Genomic DNA, 20,862 nt, shown 5'->3' on the forward strand with positions numbered 1-20,862 from the left:
CAGTCACAGGAATAATAATGAAGTCTGCTAGTCATTCAGCAAGCCCATCAACACAATTAGGAGCCATCTCATTTATGACTAGCATGGAGCTAGATAGGATTTGCTTTTTCATAGCAAGTTAAAAAAAGGAGTAAAACCAGGAAGCTGCAGTAAGCTTCCAAGATTACTGTTACAGGACCAAATTTTTAACAATACTGTGTTCCAACAACAGTTTGTGGGGTTGAATGATCCAGTTTTCCAACCCCATTTGGTACCCATCTGTATGCATGCTTTGTTAAACACCTTTGGATGTGTGGCCCTGGGCGTTTCCGGCACTGTGGAGGTTTGCTGCTCAGTATATGGCCCACAGTGTGGTCACATACTACCTGTAGAGGAGTGCTGTGGCAGTGGGGCAGGGGTGAACCTTACAACTAATCTAAACAACTGGTTTTCAGTGAATTCAAACAGTCAGGATTATCTTGTCAGTGGTACTAGCCTAAGCAAATGTCACGGTTGTGTGTGCTTATATATTCCAGGGATGAAAATATATGTAGATATGAATGTCAATTAGGCATGGCCCTCAGGCTCTTGGCAAGAGACCGGTGTGGCCACCAACGGTGAAAGTCTGAATATTCCTCCTGTGGGGGCTATGAAAACAATTTTGGCTTGAGAGGTTTTGGGGAACTCACTGGTTGCAGCACTTACTGTGATTCAGCAAAGGGATGATGTAAAGAGAAGGGATTAAATAATAGTGAAATGACCTTTTAGGTCACACGCTCCAGCTTCTGCTTTTTGTCTTTATTGAGTGTCTGTTATCACACCGTTCGACCTTCTCTGTACTGGTGGTGTTACAACATGTCCTTCAGGAATTTCCTGATGAGGCTTATTTTAAAATAGGTTTATTTTAACAGGAAAGTAGAGTTTGTGCGTACTTTAAGAAAGTATTTGCTAATGTTTATTTCACAAACAGTACAGGTTTATTTTAGCCTACCTTTATGCGCTTCCTGCAAACATTCAGATGAGCAAATTTTTGTTTACATAACATGAGTGGAAAGAATGTGTCACAAATACTGGTGTTGATATAGCAGCCTAGCTCATATGAATCATTCATACTGAAAGCGCTTTGTAAAAGTGTCCTGAAAAACTTCCTGTGTGGTCAGCTAGCTTGGAATAGGGAAGAGTGCCATATTGTTTAGGTAATCATCCATTTAGACACATGTTTGAGGACACCTGATCACAGCAAATCATATGTTAGCAGCAGGCTTGAAAGCATTTGCACAACGTTATCTATAGGCATCATCCTGAAAAGTGGTTACACTTCAAAAATTAACATCGCTTTGTATCCAACCTGAACAGAAATATATTAAATAAAGAATTTGCTTTCAGTAGTTTCTGAATTCTAGTGTTGCAAGAATATTGTCAAAACTGCCAATTGAATTCATTTAATATTAAACTATTTTCACTTCGACTGATGTTCAATCAAAAACAAGTTTCCTTCCATTCTAATTAGTTTATTTTCCTGATTACCTGTAAAAATGAAATGAAAGCAGTTGAAGAATTAAATAATTCTTATATTTGATTTTGTTATTTGAATTTATGCTGCTCGATACTTAACCACTGCTATGCATGTATTTGTCAAAACATGAGGAATAATTAGCCCAAATGTATGTGACCTTTACCAGCAAACATGTGCAAACTGCATGATCTAAATGCATGTATAATGAGAATTGAAAGAGCAGAAAAGAAAGCCAATTACTGTGTTTTATAGAAAAGAAAAATCCCCTGGAGATCTGAAAAATAAGACCATTTATTACAGAAAGGAACTTTAAAAAAATGTATAACTTTATATGAAATGTACCTTTAAAATCTATTACATGACAAGAAAAACAAAAAGTCATGTCAGAAAAACTTTTAAAAGTTGTAGCACCTATTTATTTTTCAGGAAAATTTCCAAAGTATACAGGAAATAGAAACCTTGCTCAGAGTATTTTCATTTATTGAGTTCTCTCTGCCTTGAAAATCATAGTAGAAATCTCCAGGGACTCCTATAAAGATGTATTACATCATAAAGCAAACTAAGGATAGTAACCCATGTTATTAAACTGTCAACATACATTATACTACAATTTATCCACAATCCAACTCGACTTAAAGCCTCACTGTTGGCAGAAAGTTTAAAACATAAGACTACTCTCTAATCATCTAAAACCTAAGGTACTTCGGAAAAAATGTTGTAATAATCGCTCCACTACTCCATTGCAGTATGTGTGAATTTCATTGGGTTAGTACTGCAAATGGTCAACCATTACAAGGAAGGATTCTGAAGGATTACCACTTAAAAGGTTTTATTAATGATGCTGTAGATTTCTCATTTCACAGCATATTAATAAAGGTTTGTTATAACAGACGTAATGAAAAATAAATCTTAAAACCCAGTGCTTAAACCTTGCTTAATTTCCACATTAATATTTAACAACAAACCTGATAAAATTACATTGCTTATGAAGTCTGCCTTCTCAGCTAAATAGGGCTATTGCTTTAAATACTGAAATACTGGAGATTGGTGTTATTTTGCAGGAATTATCATAAGTAAGAATTCCAGATCTGCTGATAACATATGCTGAGAGAAGAAATTCCAGCTGTATGTATTTATCTAAAGCATCATTGTTAGTTTCAATTACAGCAATACCAATGAATCTTGAGGTTTATTATAGGCATTCTTCACCCAAAGTTTATCGTGAGGGGCGGTGGCATATAAGAGGCAACTGGTACAGAATAGAAAAAGAATCTAATCAAGTAACCACCAAGGAGAGGTCAGCATAGAAGTCTTATTGTCAAATCTTTTCTTGTCTTCCTTTGCCAGACAGGAGTGATTGGTAATCTTAGTGGCAGAAGTAGGTTTCACAGAGGCATTTAAGAGTGTAAAACTGTGGGTTTAAAGTTTTCTTTTTTTTTTTTTTTGTTCCAGGTGGCTTAGGAGAGAAGACATGGAAAAAGACACAGGAAAGCAACAGAGACTAGCTTGACTGGCTGGCGGTCATAAAGGGCAACCACTTGACAAATGGCTAAGTCTCAGAGGTCTTGGATTGATGGTGGTAGATATTCATGGTAAAGATCATAGTAGTAAGGCTATGCTGATATATTAATAATGACTATTTTTATCTCTGCATGACCAATAAATTGGGAAAACTTTTGCAGAAAAGATGTCATACAACACAATACTGTGACCAAGAAAAAATGAGAAAGTCAACCCTGTTGAAATCCTCAGAGCTATGTTATTTAACTTAAATAAATGTGTTTCTAAGAAAAGTTGAAATATCAGAGTCCAAAGTAATTAAAAGTCACTAACCTGGCAGAGGTTAGAAGTGGTCAAAAGCAAGAGTTAGGACAGGAATGTGGGAAATGGTAGGAATTTAAAATCTGTCTCCATTCCTCCAATCCACCCATAATCCCCAAGTGGCTAAATGTTTCTGGTAGAAATTCAGCAATGAAATAAATAACAGCATAGATGTTAACAGTCACCAACATATTTGTCAGTATTAGTGTAGTAAAAATGGAGAATTTGTAAAACTGTTCTTTGAAAAATCTAAAGTTTCAGCTTCATTGAACTCTCAAAGAGTATATGTAACTGTGTCATTCATAATGGCAAACTATCTTTCAAATTATGTGGCCTAACATTCTTTTTAAACCATCATTGCTCATTATAGCCGCAATTAGATATGGTCATTCATTTTGTGTGGAAAATAAGGTAAGAGCACATTCTCTTTTCTTAGACATATTCCTGTCCAACAGTCCTCACAGCAGGAAGCTTTGTTAGGAACATGTGAAAATAATTGAGGAACAAAATGTCTAATGTAAAATTTATTTACAGTTTTCTTGAGCTAGACTGTAGTTGAGAACTTTGTTGCTAATAAGAAATTACAGCATGCAATGCACTGCTGCCAAAGAAAGCATCTGTACAGACCCTGTAGTGTGCATCTGAAGACCCATGTTTCCTGAATAAATAAATATTTGGACCGGGTTGCAGTTCGACACACTCTTTTCTGAGATCCTTCAGACTTCTGCCCAGGAAGTGATGACTATTTTCTCCTCCATAACTTGTGGGGTAATAAAAGAAACAACTAGTCAACCTACAAGAGAAGCAGTAAAAATCAGTAACACCCTCCAACCTCCCTTTTTTCCTAGTCCAGGGTCCCTTAATACTTTGAAGATCTGATGAGCATCCTTACAGAACACCTCTTCAGTGCTTTAACACCTCATTAGACTTTTAATGATTAATACTTAGAATTAAATTAAAATAGGGTAAGAATATAGTGTGCAACTTGCTACTTCTCTGAGCTTGTGTATTGTATTCTTTAGCGGAGAGAATACTTCATCTCCTCATGTTGTGCCTGTGGGGGAGACTTCATTACATGTGGAAATGCAGGTATGTATAGTTTGTGTTTTGAAACAGGAGTCTAAAAGTTAGCTAACCAATAGGGACTCTATAGTCCATGCACCAGGCCCTTGCATTGCTGGCTGGCTCATCTTTAGGTCAGCTGATGGTGTATCCCTTAATACCTCGCTGCAAAGTGTACCAGTCTTTTAGGGAATTTCCTCAGGTCTGGTATTCGGAACAGTGCTGTTTATTCCATGCAATAATTCTGCAGTGAGCTGAGTGATATATGGTGGCCAGGAGTCCTGCATTGAGGGGTTGCACAGAAACAGGCTTTCCTCCTTTCTGCTCTTCAGGACTTGCAGTTAAATGTGAAGGAATGAGTCTCCCAAGAAAAGAATATCACCCTAGCAAAATGTAAAGCAAAAAGCAAAGCAAAAAGCTGTAAAGAAAAATACACTGCTTTACATCTCTGTATCTATTTACATGTCTCAAAACAGTGCTTAAATGTTAGTGAATTATGTCTTATGCACCTCGGAGAGGTGAGTGGCTGTCTCTGCTGCTGGCTGCAGTGACAACTCCAACATGCACATGCATGGGCTTGCCTGCTTTTCTGCATTCTGGATGGAAAGTGGATTTGCAGAGAAACTCTTCCTCCACAGGGAAGAAGACCTTATCGCATGCAGACGCCCTTGTTGCAGTGTGTGTTGTCGAGACTAGAGCTGAGTAAAATTAATCTAATTCTCTTCATGCAGGTGTGCAAAATTTCACCAAAGAGTGTTTTAATTCATGGTGATCCTCCTCTTCCACAGGCGTTTGGCCAAAAATGAAAGCTTGCTGATCACCTGAGGAAAAATTGATCCTTAAAAGAGCTGAAACTGCTGAATTTGAAAGAATGAAATGGAAGAAGTATTAAATCACTTGCTCACAGTCAGGACGTAGACTTTTGCTTGCCACTCCAGTGTTTAGAGCTGATGCTCTGTGGTTAGTGGAGACAGAAAGACTTTCCATGGTGGTGTTCTTTCCCTGTCTTTAGGTTATTGTTTTATCCCAGACAAAGAAATACTAAACCATGCTTGGCATTCTTTGACCATGCTTGAGTAAAAAATATTACCAGTAAATAGTCAGGTACTTTTGAGAAGCTAAAGAAAAGGAGCATTTTGGATTTCAGGTTAGTTTTACAGTAGTCAGACTACTTTCAGGTAGATTCCTATATTCCTCTGTTATAGAGAATGAGGTGTATGAAATTTTTATCACAACTTTAATTTCCTTATTCAAATGCAAAAGCAAAGTTTTACTTTGCAAAAATGTGAAAGGTTATTCCTAATGCCTTGATTTCATTTCCTCTGTACTGTGGGGAGCATTTATATCAGAGATATTTCTGGAGATGCTGCTGTAAGTAGCTGTACACCAAGAATGCTGAAAATTACAGCTTTCATGTGCTGGAATTATTTCCAACTGCTGGGCTGCAAACACACATTTCTGCTGAAATAAACAGTGGTCAAAAGACCCTGAGATGCTCTTTCTTCACTTTATTCCAAGATGTTTGTGAGTTTCTCCTTGAAAAGTTATCAGCCATGGTAGCTAGCTATAGAAAGTAGTTGCTAAATGTTGTGTGGTTAATTCATCAAGAGAGACTATATCTCAACTCCTCCATTTCTATGTTTCATTTACAAAAGGAAAACAGGTCATTCCAATACATTTGTACAGCACTTAGCAATAGGAATCTAATCCTAGCAGTAGTACTTTAATGTATTAAATAATTATGTCAATAACGTTACTGTAAGCAATAGTGCATACAGTAATAGATATGTAACCAATGAGCATTTACAGGCTCTGTAGGAGTCAGGACTATATAGCAAGCACCTGGCTAAGATTTTTTTTTTTTTTTTAAGTTAATGTAATATTTTGCAAAATGAACTTTTGATCTTTTGGCATTTAATCAGTTGTCAAAAAATCAATTCAAACAAAATGTTGTGCCTATCATGAACACATAATCCCACAGAATTTGTACTGTTCTTTGCCAACTAATTAAACCAAAAGCCATCTGGGGTACAACTTGGTATTGTTCAGTTCTGTGGGACACTAGGACTCCGACGTAAAATTAGTATGGGAGGTGTTTCCCACACCTGTCTGCTCAGCTCACTGAGGACAAAAAAGAGCCTTGCAGCTGTGGACACACTATTTTATGTTTCTAAGCTAATGTTTCCAAGACATGGATTAACAGTGGCATGTTTCTTTACCCACAGGAAATCAGATGGGAATGGATAGTTGTCTGGACATTTCTATTTGGAACTCTTCTACTCAGTTCTCTTCCATACACAATTTCTCAATTGCTCAGCCATATCCATTTGTTGGTATAGCATTGTGGCTGATCAAAAGTTGGTCATAACTTTTAATTAGGGCATGGATGCCAAATGAGCAAGGATTTAAATGCCCAGCCTCAGGCATGACAAAAGCACTGACCTTCTTGCAGGAAGACCTTGCTACAATCATAATTCTGCCCTGATTTCTCATCCCTGCTGTATCCACTTACCCCTATCTCATGTGTTCCCCTTCTCTCCTGTCCCATTAATTTCAGAGAAGCTATGCAGGCATCTGGGTCTGCCATTAGAATTGGCTGTTTAGCAGTTGTGGGAGTACCCTAGGTCTGCTTTTTATTTTTCACTGAGCTCTCCAGGCATTTTGGAAAAGATGGAGTTCAGTGATGTCTCATTTACTGGAGGATAGTCCCCTGTGCTACACAGCAAAGCCTGAGAGAGTTTCAGAAGTGTAAGGTGGCTTGCAGAAATGCCAAGCAGTGAGGAAGAAGCAATGCTGGCAGCATCCACATCAGAGAGATCCCTTGATGTCTCCATATGGCCTAAGCCTCTTAGTTTTGGCAGGCTCTTTTCTCTCTTCACTGCTGCTTCTCATTCACTGCGTGGGCATGTTACTATTATAAAAAAGTATGAAGCTCAAAACAAAAGCTTACATAATACAATAAACTGAAGGTTTTTTGTGTTATAAAAATTTTTGAAAATGAACAAAATCAGCAGCTGTTCACGTACTGGAACAAAGACTGGAAGATTTGTCCTAAATCTAGAGGGTACATGAGATTGGAGAGGAAAATGAAGCAGAGAAACAGAAAACCTCTGTATTTTGTTTTGTGTATCTTTCTTGTACCATCAAAAGAGTATTTGTTTTTGAAGTACTGCACAATCTGTGTTTTGTTTGCTTTTGCTACTACATATTCTGTACATCAGAATGCCCTGTAATGTAGAACTTCGGGAAACATGATTTGTTCCTGCCAATCAGCATCCCCAGTTTGCCCCATCTTTACCCTGCTTTTTTCATCTATGTCCTCTGTTCTTCTGTTATTTTTAATTCTGAACATTCTATACCTCACTTCTTCTACTTTAACTTTTTTCTTTGTGGCATTCTGTTCAAAACATTTCAGACTTACTATTGGACATAGGCTCAATAGTAATAGTGTGTTTCTGCTTCTGTAGGGATCAATATTGAAGTTCCCATACGTTTCAGTGGTGTTGGATCAAGCCTGACGTTACTAACATCTAAGATAATGAATGCATTACAATGTGCATTTGTATTTATAAAAGTGTTAACACGATACATACACTGTGTACATTTCTGTAGCAATGAAATTACATTTAAGAGGGAATCTTTAAATCTGTGGCTGGATGCCTATTACCAAAAATATTATTTTGTAAGTAATTAATTCAGCTGAAAAGCTATAAAGAATCTTAGAAACATTTGCTTTCATATCTTATATGTCTCTCCTTTTTTTTTAAGATCATGTCTTCAATGCACGTGCCAAATAGTTTAGAAGTAGAAAAAGTCAAAATTTGAGACCTGAAATTAACATCCATTAAATTGGTTACAACTTGTCAGAGACTATTCTAGGGATTTTCAGTATCTCTTTCATTAATGAACTGCCATTTTCATGTTGAAGGTGAAAAAAAAGAAGAAAAAAAAGAAAAAAAGAAAAAAAGAAAATCGGATTCCCTGTAATGACAAGAATTGTTCAAGAGCAAGTATTCTTCTTTTCGGTTTCTAGGTTCTTCAGCAGTAGCTAACTATCAAACGCTATTCCCCAAGCTGTTCATACTGCAGCTGAAATAATCAAGAATGCTGGCACATGAACAAGGACAAAATGTTAGTTTTTGCAGCTTTTAAAACAAAAGATAAAATCATTGCCAAATAAGCAGGGACAAGAGTGTTAGGGAGAGATATTTTATTTCAGACTGAAACATTTTAAGACAAGCAATAAAGTAACAACTATACTGAAATGAGTAGATAACCTCCTCAAAAATTTGAAACAATTTCCAAAAAATGTGAACATAGAATAAAACATAATAGCAAATGGTTATAAGGGCGCTGTGCTGTTATTCAAAGAACACTCCATTAATCAGAGTAGTGAAATGTTAATACATAGAATATTAATATTTTTCCCCTTCGTTGTCTTTGTTTACTGGATGATCTGGGTGTTAGGTATTAAGTTATACAATGGCAACTCAAATTAAAATTTCATCTCAAAGTTGTATATTTCAAGATTGGCATCTGACAGTTCTTTAAACAAAGATTGGTTTCTGATATCTCGTGTTTTGGGATGGACATTAGGTGTTGAGCACTAGCACAGTTCAAAAGATATGTATAAGTCTATGTATTTATGGTGCTTTCCTTAAAAGTTATTTTTGACTAGCTGAGAAAAATGTTTAGAATGAGGCATTTTTGACATTTTTAAACCTGAAATAACTTTTAAAATGTGACTATTATTATATGCATGCCAAGCAGTGACAAATATAGCTACAGTCTATACGTAAGTTTTACACTATGAAACAGCACAGATGTGCCATAGGGAGAATACAGAGTATTTATATCACCTTAGAACATTGTCACTTATGTGCATACAGCACTGGAAGAGCTGGTAGTTAGCAGCTGTGACACCACTGAGAGTAAGGACAGCTGTCAGGTCTGAGGCTCCCCTAGTGTAACATGGTGTGGAGAAATGGGTGGTATAGCAGAAGGCAAAAGTTGTGTCATGTTAATTTAATCTCTCGGTGTAGCTTTAAGATGTCCAAAATCTTCCCAGAATGTTACACAAAGATGTTAGCAAAATAAATTGTGCAATTGTCCAAAATACTGCTTTGAGAAAAATAAGAAAAAAAGCGCTGTACTGCTGACAACCAGCAGCTAAAAACCAAATGGTTCTGGCTGTGCGGGGGGAAGAGGCAGGAAGGCTCCACAGGGAAGAAGGAACGGTGCAGTTCTTTTCCATAAATCACTGCCTAAATAATTTCATATGAAACAAAATTAGAAAGTAGTTCACAACTCTATGACATTACAGTAATAATAAAATATATGCTAATTAAAAACTTTTGAGGAAAATTAGGTATCCTATGCCTGTGGGTAGTGGTGCTACCATTTCTTGTCTGATATGACTGGTTTTGTTTCCTCCTCTTCTCTCCACCCCCTACCACACCAGATCACGGTTTTTCCAGAGCTGCCACATTGATGATCTTATTTGAAGTGGGTTTGATCTAGGTGTAGTGTAAGACTATTTTTTCAAAGGCAGAAATTGCACTTTTCCTTGGCAGTATTTTCTTGAACTACACTACACACCTTCTCCCACGTACCTGGACCTAAACAGCACAGACTGTTACACCTCCTGGGGCTGGATGTAAGTTGACCCCTGCTCAGGTGAGCAGTTGTTTCTGCCAGCAGCCAGAAAGCCAATAAAAACAAGAGGGGAGCAGGGAGGGCAGGTGACGTTTGCTCATTGCGAGGGAGGAAGGGTAGGCAAACTGTTGCTAGGCAATAGATTTCTGGATGACGGATCCTCTGCTTTGCTAAGTGACCAGAGTAATTATTTTTGGCAAATCTGTGCAGAGCTCTGCGGGCTGTCACTGGCCTGCAAAGAAAGAAATGGATGTAAAAATATACAAAATGTACCCAATCCTTTTATAAAACTGGAGGGGATGCAAGAATGAGCTACCTGACACATGGACGTTTTCCTTCACCTCTCTGGATGGTTTTCTGGCTTTCTGAACTTGTTACCCTGATATGAATCAGGTTTGTCCAGATCCTCCTCTGAGGTCCTCTCCAGCTGCTGCCGAGGCATGTCATCCGTGCCACGTTTGTTGGTGCTTCCAGTCGGAACAGTGGAAAGCCAATGAGCCAGAGCTGCTCTTGGATAAGCTGCAGTGGCAGCAGGTGTTAACAGTGTGGATGGGTAACAGCCACTTAAAAACCCGATGCCCTTGCCAGCTTTCTCCTGAGCAGGATTGTGCTGTGCTGTGCTGCTGGCTGCAAGGAGTTCTTCCAATCAACGCTGAAGCGAGAGATGGAGATAAATAGCTCTGACCTTTACTGATTGTGTCTGCGCTGCATGAAGAAGGATAAGACTACGCTCCCAAATTTCTGTTGTGGTGTTTCCTCCAGCTGTTAAAACCTGATTTGGACCCTGAAGATGAGCACTTTGCTTGCTCAGTAATCCTGCTCAAGAATCTGCAGGGCACGTCCTTTAAACCTTATGCCAAAACCGTGTATTTTTGTTTTCAGACTCCATAATGTAGGCAATATTTTTTGGGTTGGGAAAAATCCTGAAATAAAAATTCCATAATCTTTCTGATAATGATGAGGTTTATCATCAGAAGCAATACAGGGGCATAATGTAAACCAATGTGCTTACTCATTGTCTTAGGGTTGAATCTAACCCTCTGACTATAACTTATTATGAAACCTTAAACCACATAAACATTGCCTAGTTTTGTTTTTCATTACAGATTTGAAACTCAGCCCAAGTTCAGGGAAAGGGTGGTGTGGTGGTTTGTTTTTTTTCTCCACCCCCTTTTTCTCATAAAGCTTTTTGAGAAACCTGGGGGTGATTTTGAGGCTTAGGATTCAAAATCCAGTGAAACTCAGCAATTCTTCTTTCCTTTGTGGGGATATTTTTTAATGTTTCATTTGAACTTGAAAATCAAAGCAAACCTCAGGCAACAATTTCCCAAATATTAAAAGTGAGGGTTTGTGTAAACATCTGTCAAGCAAAACGGGTAATTTTCTTCAGCCTGTGTTTTTGCATTGCTGTGTGAACTGCTATTCTTGCACGCAGTGCTGAGCTCCATCCCCCATCTTGCTGGTGCCCATAAAACAGAACATTGGTGCTGCCGACCCCAAGTCCTGCTGGAAAGAAGTCCCAGTGCAACCCAGGGTGTCTTGTAAGTGATCTGGTGAGGGGAATGAGGAGAGAGAGTGGGGCCAGAAGGGGCCAAGTGACCACCAGAGCAGCTGGGAGATGCACTGCCACAGGACGTCAGCCTCATGGCATTTATTGCAAGGTGCGATCCTTGCAGAGAGGATGGCAGAGGGTGGGAAGGAGGCTTCTTTTTCTGGATTGTGGTTAATGCTCAGTGGTTTAGGCTGGTGCTGTTTGCAGTTCCCCTTGCCAATGGAAGGAAATCGATCCTAAAATGTGTACCTTAAATAAAGATAGGTAGATGTAGCCCACTGTAATTACCTTCAAAGCATGTATTTTTTCTTGCCGCATGTTGCTACTGGTACAGCTCTGGCTAAAAGGGCTTGTCTGAAGCAGCAGCACTTCTTTTTCGTCTGCTGCTTTGTTCTTGGGGGACTTTCTGTAGTTGGCAGCCTTAGTGGAAGAAGATCAAATAGCTCTGGCAGCTTTCTTAGCAAGGTAGGATGTCATTTAAATAAAATGATGCACATGTATAGTGTAAGTCAGCCTCCCTGCTGAGAGGGCATAACAAACAATTAAAGAGCAGTTTCCTCTGGGGATGAATGGCTTTCGGGGAACTATTCCAGTTCATATGTGAATTATATATGTATTACTAGGGACAAGTGATCTTGTAAAGTGAAATAGCTAGGAAAAGCCTTTGACAACACTGTGTGTAACCACAAGGGACCACAGCCACCACTTGGCTGTGTTTGCTGATGAGGGGGAGAATTTTTAGTGGACTGCAGTCAATAAAATGTGTTAAAGGAACTAGAATAGCCATAGCACCTAGCTGAACAGCAGAACATGGATTGATAAAATGTAAACTCAATGAGAGTAAAATCATCCGTCTAATTTTAGCTTAAAGAGCGCAGCTAGATTACATGCAGTTTAATGCTTGGCATGCTGCTGTCCAAATGGAATATGTGCATGCGTATGCACTGAAGGCATCAAAGCCAAAATCCAAAATTAGACGGAATTACATAGAAACGTCACAGAGTAAAGGAGTGCATCTCTGATTTACTGAGAAGAGGATTAAAATGAGGGATAAGGGAACAAAACAGAACAGATAAGCAAACTACTGTAATTGGGACTCATCTGATAACAAAGAAGTAAATTTTCCACAGGTGACTCCAGGAGCTACAAAGTAGTGTTGGGTCATGGGCTTGTATGTATTGCAGAGGACAGGCAATTGAGGTTTTATGCTTATAACAGCTGATGGTTGCTAATATGGTGACTGAGAGAACTTGCTCAGTCATATACCTACTGAATTAACAAACAGCATGAGTCCTCTAAAGAAGTTTCTAACATCTTTTGGTGAAGAGCTCTGATATGTATTGCTATCAGAGATGTGCAGAAAAATTCAAAGGGAGGTCCCAAAAATATGTTTAGAAAAATACAAATCTTGCCAAAGGTTTTCTGAAGTACTCTTTGAAGTTGCATCTGTGGGAACAACAGAAGAAAGGGGACATTTAGTCCAGACTCAAACTGTAGATGAAAGGAGGTTGAAAAGTGGTTTGACATTTTTAAGAGATGAGTAATATTAAGAAGTTTGACCCTGTATAAAAGGAAAGGTGCCATTTCAAAGATTGTGGACAAGACTGCAATTTTAAACTGAAAAATGGAAACACTTTTTATACAGAAGTTTAGAGCAATATAGTGCATTAACTTGTGTAATTCTTTAGTACATAAAATCAAAAGGACTAACAGCGCCACAGGACAGTTGTGTTAAATTCACCCATCTAAGCTGAACAGCCTTCTCTCAGAAACACAACTTGCCTGACCAATTAGCTTTTCCCATTGTGCTTTCTCATTATTTAATAGTTAAAAGAGGTTCTTTAAAAGGTTTCACAGGATTTTCATGTTTTGCAGCCCTGATATTCAAACATTGCATGTTAAATCTTTGCTTCAAATTTTATAAATACTGAATCACTAAGGATTGCCATAAATACAGCATTTATTGCTGATATATGATAATTAATCATAATGTTATTTTGGGATTAGTATTTAATCCCATCTGCCTGCCTGAAATTGTGTTGTTCATGGGAGCAATCGACCCAGTATTTCATTCTTACAGTTTTAATATAGAGGAACACAAGTCACAAAAGATAAGCACAAATATGTGCACTCTTAGATCTGACTTAAAAGTCTAATGCTTTCATCTACCAGAGAGCACTGTAGTCTTGCTACTGTTGCCCTTTCGCTGAACTCTTAGAGATATTTTATTTTATGGAAAGCCACTTGGCATTATTTGCTTCAATGTGCCCTTATTTGCTTTCTTCTGATAGGCGCACTCTATGGCTTGAAGCACTTTGAAGTAATAGCAATTCAGCTCTTTCACGAATAATGTTAACTTTTCATTGTTTCCAGTTGTGTTACCAAGCCCAGGTTTTCTGTTGTTTTCTCTGCAGTACTTATACTTATAGTTTTAAGTTTTCCATTCGTAAAAAACCAAACTGAACTGCATCCCCTAAAACACCTGAAAGCACTTTTTTGTATAAAGTATATTTTATGTGTTTATGTTATACATATGCAACAATGCCTACAGAGTGATCCTCCCTTCTGTCTAGTCTGAATTCTTGTGGGGCTTTTGTTTTGACACTGTTCTCCAGACAGGATGCTTCTGTTATTGATAAAGAAGACTGTGAAGTGCTATCCTAAACAAGTACAAAACTACTTGTTTCAACTGAAAGACTAGAAGTTGTAAAAATCTCTAGTGGGATTACATTTAATCACTAGTATGAACAACATGGAAATATGCAACATTATTCCTATATGATTCTCATGTATATAATTGATCTTACAAATTCTTATTCATGAAATTAAGGTGTGTAGAACAATATATGTGTACATGGGGAAGGCTGATTTTGAACATTGTAGAAAATACATAAGATAAGCTTATAGAAAATATTTTTATATAACCTCTTTAAGTATTTTATGCGTAGACTTTTTCATTTGTTTTTACCCTGGGAAAACTTCAAACAACCTTCTTCAAAAGGGTAAATTGCTGCTGTGTTACTTAAGAACCTTTTTACAGATTTGGAGTGAAAATTATTTTTAATTTAAGAAGTGAAGTTAGGTTTCTGAGCATGCTCTATGTATAGCAATTTACAATTATTGAAGTAGTTTGATTTAACAGACTGTATCTCTCGAAGAATGAGGAGCACTCACATTACAATGCATAAGCTCACAAGTCAGAACCTGATCACTTCCAAACTGAAGAGCTTATAAAAAATGTGAAGTACCCTAATAATTTTAAATTACTCTATATTGCACATTTTCAGGTCTCTGATCACCTCCAAATTCAAGTGCTTATAAAACTGCTCCAATAATTCTAAATTGCTATGTGCAGAGTGATTTAAAATTGTTAAAGTGCTTCAAAGTTTTTTAATAAGTACTTTAATTTAGAAGTGAGTTGAGCAATACTCCAGTATACCTTCAAGAGATTATTAAACTGATGTAAAAATTTACCATCTGGAAAGAAAATTAAACTGTTTCTTTAAAAAAAGGAAAAAGATGGGGGAGGGGGGGGGAAGGAGGGGGGGGGAGGGGGGGGGGAAGAGGATTCTTGGAGCGGGGGGAGACAGAGAGAGGGAAGAGGAGAAGGTATAAGAGGTAGCAATATGGTAGTGGTGGAGATTACAAGGATGAGGCGAAGAAGAAATATACCCTCAAACCTCAGAAAGTAATAGGGTGCCGGTTTTCTTTGCTGTGTGAGAGGTGAGTTAATAGGACTTCAAAACTTACAGCAGCTGCCTAAATGTGGCCAGGAGGCTCTCCTTAACAGAGAGAGGGAAGAGGAGAAGGTATAAGAGGTAGCAATATGGTAGTGGTGGAGATTACAAGGATGAGGCGAAGAAGAAATATACCCTCAAACCTCAGAAAGTAATAGGGTGCCGGTTTTCTTTGCTGTGTGAGAGGTGAGTTAATAGGACTTCAAAACTTACAGCAGCTGCCTAAATGTGGCCAGGAGGCTCTCCTTAAGGTTGTAACAGTACCACCCTGAATGTTATGTCAAGATGACAGTGACAGAGGAAAGGGATCTGTATTGTTTAGGAAGAACACAGCTGACAGGCAGAGAAGCTCTCAGGCTATTCAACATCTAGGCTGATACTGAACTGATACGCAGATGTACATTTTTTCCTCGATGTTCCTTGTGCTGTAAAGTTGTGTGGCACTCTTAAGGTGCAATTATTTGTGTAAAAGAAACAAATGATTTATTAACTTATTTCTGAAACAACAGTTCCAAGAATAGCATTTCTGCCTAATAAAACACACTTTCCATAACTATGTTTCTTGCTTTTGTTCCACCCCAACCCAGCATTTTATCACATTTTTCTACTTGAAAGTGGGAGCACAGATACACACTCATTAAACACAGCAAACTAAAAAGGTAATTGCCATTATGGTAATGAATTTGTACTTCAGATATTTCCTCAGTTGATGTAACACCTTCTGGTTTTAATAATTTGCCTTGAATTTTGTCATATTAATGATATGCCTAATAGAAACAGACCTTCCTATATGCTAAAAAAAGCAAAAGAGGTAAAATATCACACCAGCTACTTGTAAACAACCAAACCAATCATATAGTTATCAGTTTCGTATGAAATACTCATCTAAGTAGGAGCACTTATGTGATAGCCTTAGCTGAATTACCTTGTATGAATATGTATTTTTCCTGGATATATCCTTGTTACCGATCCTCAGAGCCTGGTCCAGGCAGACTTTTGACAAGTGCAGCCTGCGTTGAGATTTTTTAAATACTCACAAGAAAAAAATATCCAGAGCTTTCTTCTTGAGGGATATCCAAGCAGAGGGTGGGCTCAGTTGGCCACAATGAGCCAGGAGGAGCTGGTAGGGGCACGGAGAGGACAAGGAGGGTGTTGGCAGCTGGGGCTCAGAATGCAGAAAGGGATGAGACAAGCTGCTATTTCTCCCTCTGTTCTCTTTTTCTTTTTGATACTGGAAGAATGGTGCTTTGTTTAGTGGGAGTGCACGCTGTGTTTTCAGTACTTGCCTTGACCTTTAATCAATATTGATTGATTCTGTGAAGACCTGAAGTCTCTGACCTCTGGCTGGCTTTGCAAAAGTACAATTAAAAGGTGCTAATGTCTTTCAGTTGCTGAGAACACCATAAATACATGAGGGACAAAACCAAACAGTGCTTTCAAGCTCATGTGATAACTTTGGCATTATTTGAAAGGCACACTGAAGTGGATGCCATAAGGCAAGCTTTTTGTATTTCAAACTCAGGATACAGAAGCAGGACTAGGATGTACATTGGAGAAAGAGCAGGCATCACCTTAGAAAACTCTTAAGCGCCTTCAGAAATATCAAACAAGTACACAGCTCATGAATGTCAGAGTCCATCAACCTGCCTTCACAGGCTGATTTTAAATTGGGCTAGAGACAAAATTTGAAATTAGTCTCTATCTCCTTTATTGTTGTGTGAGCCTGTCTTTAGTTCTCTGAAACATGTTGATTGTCCTTTTTTCTACAGGAAACAATTCTTTGGGAACAAAAAAAAATCTTTCCTTATGGCCGTGAAATAAAGAGGACTGCAATAACTACCCCACTGATTAGTCATACATGTAGCCTTTAAAGAACTGAACAAAAAGATCAATACCCTGATTTCCTTTTCATCTGCCTGGACCATGAAGCATAAACCTCTTGCTTTGTTTTGTGTATAATGAAGGAGGTAAGGCAGTGTTAGCAGAAAGAAAAGTTTGTCTCCCTGTGGTAAATATATTTATGTTACAGACAGAGGCAGAGTACAGCACAGACAGTAATGAGAAATTTGACCCCTTCCCCTTCCCCTTCCCCTTCCCTCTTTCCAGCTTAGTGTTGCTGCATCCCACAGTGAATTACCAGCTACAAAGAGAAGGAACTGTTTAGGGACTGGCAACTGAAAGCATTTACAATTAGCTGAATTGATTAACCTTTACAAATGCTGTTACTCTACGAGTTTTTTTTCTTCCAAACTAGTTGAACAATATGCCTTATTGATTAAACATACTTCTTTACAGTAGCGCTGATTTGTCTACAGCTTCCCCAGTCATAAAGCCTGCCTCCGTAATAGCTGCTGCATGTTCTTGTGAGGACTTGACACTGGAGACTGATTGGCATTATGTAAATAGCCCTCCACGTCTGGAGCATCAGGAATCATGCTGCAAAAACAGGAGAAGTAAATCTGTGTTCCAGCTGCTCCTCTAAAGCCTGGGCTGTGCCGAAACAAAGGGAGTTATCCTCTTTATTATATCTCACCTACTGTGCACAAGACACATTTTCTTATCTAGCTGGGAAGACTGACAGCTAAACATAAACAAATAAGTAAGGGACATTATTTGTAACAACATTTATGGCTTGGGTCATGGTATTTTATTTTGTTTTACACCATGCGGGGATTTGACAATGGCAAGATTCTGCTTTGCAGTGACATGTGTTTCTAAATCTCTTTGAAAGCTGATTTTGGTGGTGGTGTGATTGGCAGTAGGTTGGCCTTCCTAAAAGAAGGGCTCTGAGAGATCAAGATCTCTTGGAAGATGTGTGTATGGTGCCAGGTGGGTACCTTTCTAACCTTGCAACCCATGAAGTTGCAGGAGGACGTGCACAAAATACCGCTTGGTATTCTCTCTTATTTTTGGAGAAGGGGTGTGTATGGGATTCTTGTGATCATGAAAGTCAATGACAGCACAAGCTGCTTGACTAAAAATTCATCACACTCTCCCCGGTGTTAGTGCTCATTGTACCTGGGAAAACTCTCCACTTTAAGAAGGGAAGAGTAGAAATTTAATTTCCTTGCCAGCTCAAGCTGAGGCTTCTTCTGTACAGAGACTTTGATCTATCCTGAATCATGCTGAATTACACATGTTGTTCTACCATTTGCTTTTCAGCTCAGCAGGGACTGAACAGAGAACACCAAACTCATTTCACTGAGGACTGTAGGCAGGTTCACAAATGCCCTGCAATAAGTAAAAAAGCCACCAGCCTTCATTCATGTGTAAGAACCATTAAGAATTATGGTTTTGGCAGCACTATTTTTCCAGATTTTTGACAAAAAAAAAAAAGGATTGCCAGTAAAAATTGAGGGCACACAGTGGTGTGACTTAAATTAAACATTCTTTTAAGTGCAGAGAAACTGGTTTGAAGAGCTCTATGATCTAGCGAATGTTAACATGGAAGATGTAAATATTACACACATACATACAGTTTGTATATTGAGGCATATGGTAGCATGTGCCTGTAATTTATTAAACATATATCATCAAGTATTTAATGCTTAATATAAGAGAACTGATGTCATTCGATGGATCAGAGGAACAATGGTGGCACTCAGCCATTTCTTTTCTGAGTAGCTGCTGTGTTTTTAAAAATAAAAAATCAGGGAGCTGCTGTAGCAAAGTCTGTAGCATTCACAGCATGACAAACAAATTAGAAAACAGCAGATGCAGCACAAATTAAGATGTATTTAGCACAGCAGCCCATCAGATGTGTGAAAGTCTTTTGTATATCAGCTTTGCAAGGTTGATGTATTGCACTTTAGACAGCTGATAATGAACCCTTCTAGCAATTAGAGGTGGAAATACTGAGGAGTTGAAATTGTGCTGTTCCCAGTGGGGGAGGGGGAAAAAAACCCCAAAACCCTTAGTGAGAAATTTACTGCTTTGTGTGTGTGCACTGGGTAAAACAAAGCAAATGTTTCAGTTTATGCACATGCACATTTTTAATTTCTCGCTTATTTTTTTTACATTTAATGCTCATGTAATTATTATTTCATTTTATGTGTCATTTAATAAATGTATATTTCTTTGTTGATGTTATGTGAGTTTTATGGCCAGTACAATGTCTCTTGCTTTATGTGGTACATTATTTAGTCATCTGATGGGAGGACAGTAATTTCAGTAATCTAGTCTTCAAACAGCAATAACCCTTTCAATGGTTTAAGTAATTTACATCTTTACAGTTTTATTGTATTTTGCTTTTTTCTCTAATGTTTCTGCTACACTTCCTCTTTTTGCCACCCTTTCAACAGCCCAAAGCACAAATTAAAAACGTTTATGGAGGTTTTGCATATGTGAAGGTTGTGGTTTTGAACCCCAAACTCAATTCTGTGCTTGATCCTTCTAGATGCTGAGTGCTCTCAGCTCCAAGGAGATGTAATAGAAATGGAGAGTACTTAGCAGCTCACATGCCTGAGCCCCCTGAGGAGAACAGCATATTACAGTGGAGCTGGGATCTGTCTGCTATATAGATAATAATAGTTTCCATTTATATAGGGCCTTTCATCTGAGAATCTCAAAATGCACTACAAATTATGAATGTGCCACAGCAGTGACATTGTTATGGTTGCACAGAGATTTGAAACTGAGGCAGGCGTTAAAAGTCTTTGTTACTTGTGAACAAAAGAATGTATCTCTGTGCATCCTCACCAGACTTACTATGATCAGCCTCTATAAAAGGTACCGAACACTTTTTCTGTGAACTAACATAGCTATTTAGCGTGAATTACGGTTTCTTAAAAATAGCCTTGTATTGGTATGTGGGCCTGTTTTATTATTATTGTTAGACCCGGTGTTTGTACTCCTTGCTCTCAGATGCCATGCTGCTTGAAGGTGAGTTCCTTTCGAAAAAACACACCACAAGCCCCAGACATGGGCAACAGGGGAAAGCCAGGCTCCCTACAGCTGCCTGCATGGTGGCATCGATAGCAATCACCGTTTCCCACAGAAAGAGCACCAGTTGGTCCCATCATTGATATGAGCAGAACAGCGATACTGTGAAAATGCTTTGAGGGTCTCAGTCCCTAGATTACTATTATGCCATCAGAAGTCTGAGCTGTAATTAAAGAAGTATCCAGACCTCTGCAGAAGGAGCATGGGAGCGACTTTGTGAAAAGTGTGTTCTTGCACAACATAGGGAATAGAGCTGCCAGCATACTGCACTTGGAGGTTGTGGGTAAGACATGAGGGGTCTTCTGCATGAATGGCAGGGCCCCTTTCCTGTTATTCAGCATTGCTCCTGATTTCATAATTAAGACACTCAGCTGATGACAAAATGAACAAAAATTGTTCTATGATTTTTACTTAGTTTTGCTGATTGTAGGAAAAACTTTCTATCCTTGCTTTGCGTTATGGACCACAGACGGATGAGAACTGCTGGTGTACACATGACGTGGAACCTGCCTGCCTCTGAAGTGACACTAGACTGGTCCACTGCCAGAGAAAACCAGGTCTGACTGGTTGAACGGGGTAGGGGGTACCTGCCTCAACAC

This window comes from Pygoscelis adeliae, unplaced genomic scaffold, assembly GCF_000699105.1.
Source record: "Pygoscelis adeliae isolate BGI_AS28 unplaced genomic scaffold, ASM69910v1 Scaffold83, whole genome shotgun sequence".
NCBI classification, from domain to species: Eukaryota; Metazoa; Chordata; class Aves; order Sphenisciformes; family Spheniscidae; genus Pygoscelis; species Pygoscelis adeliae.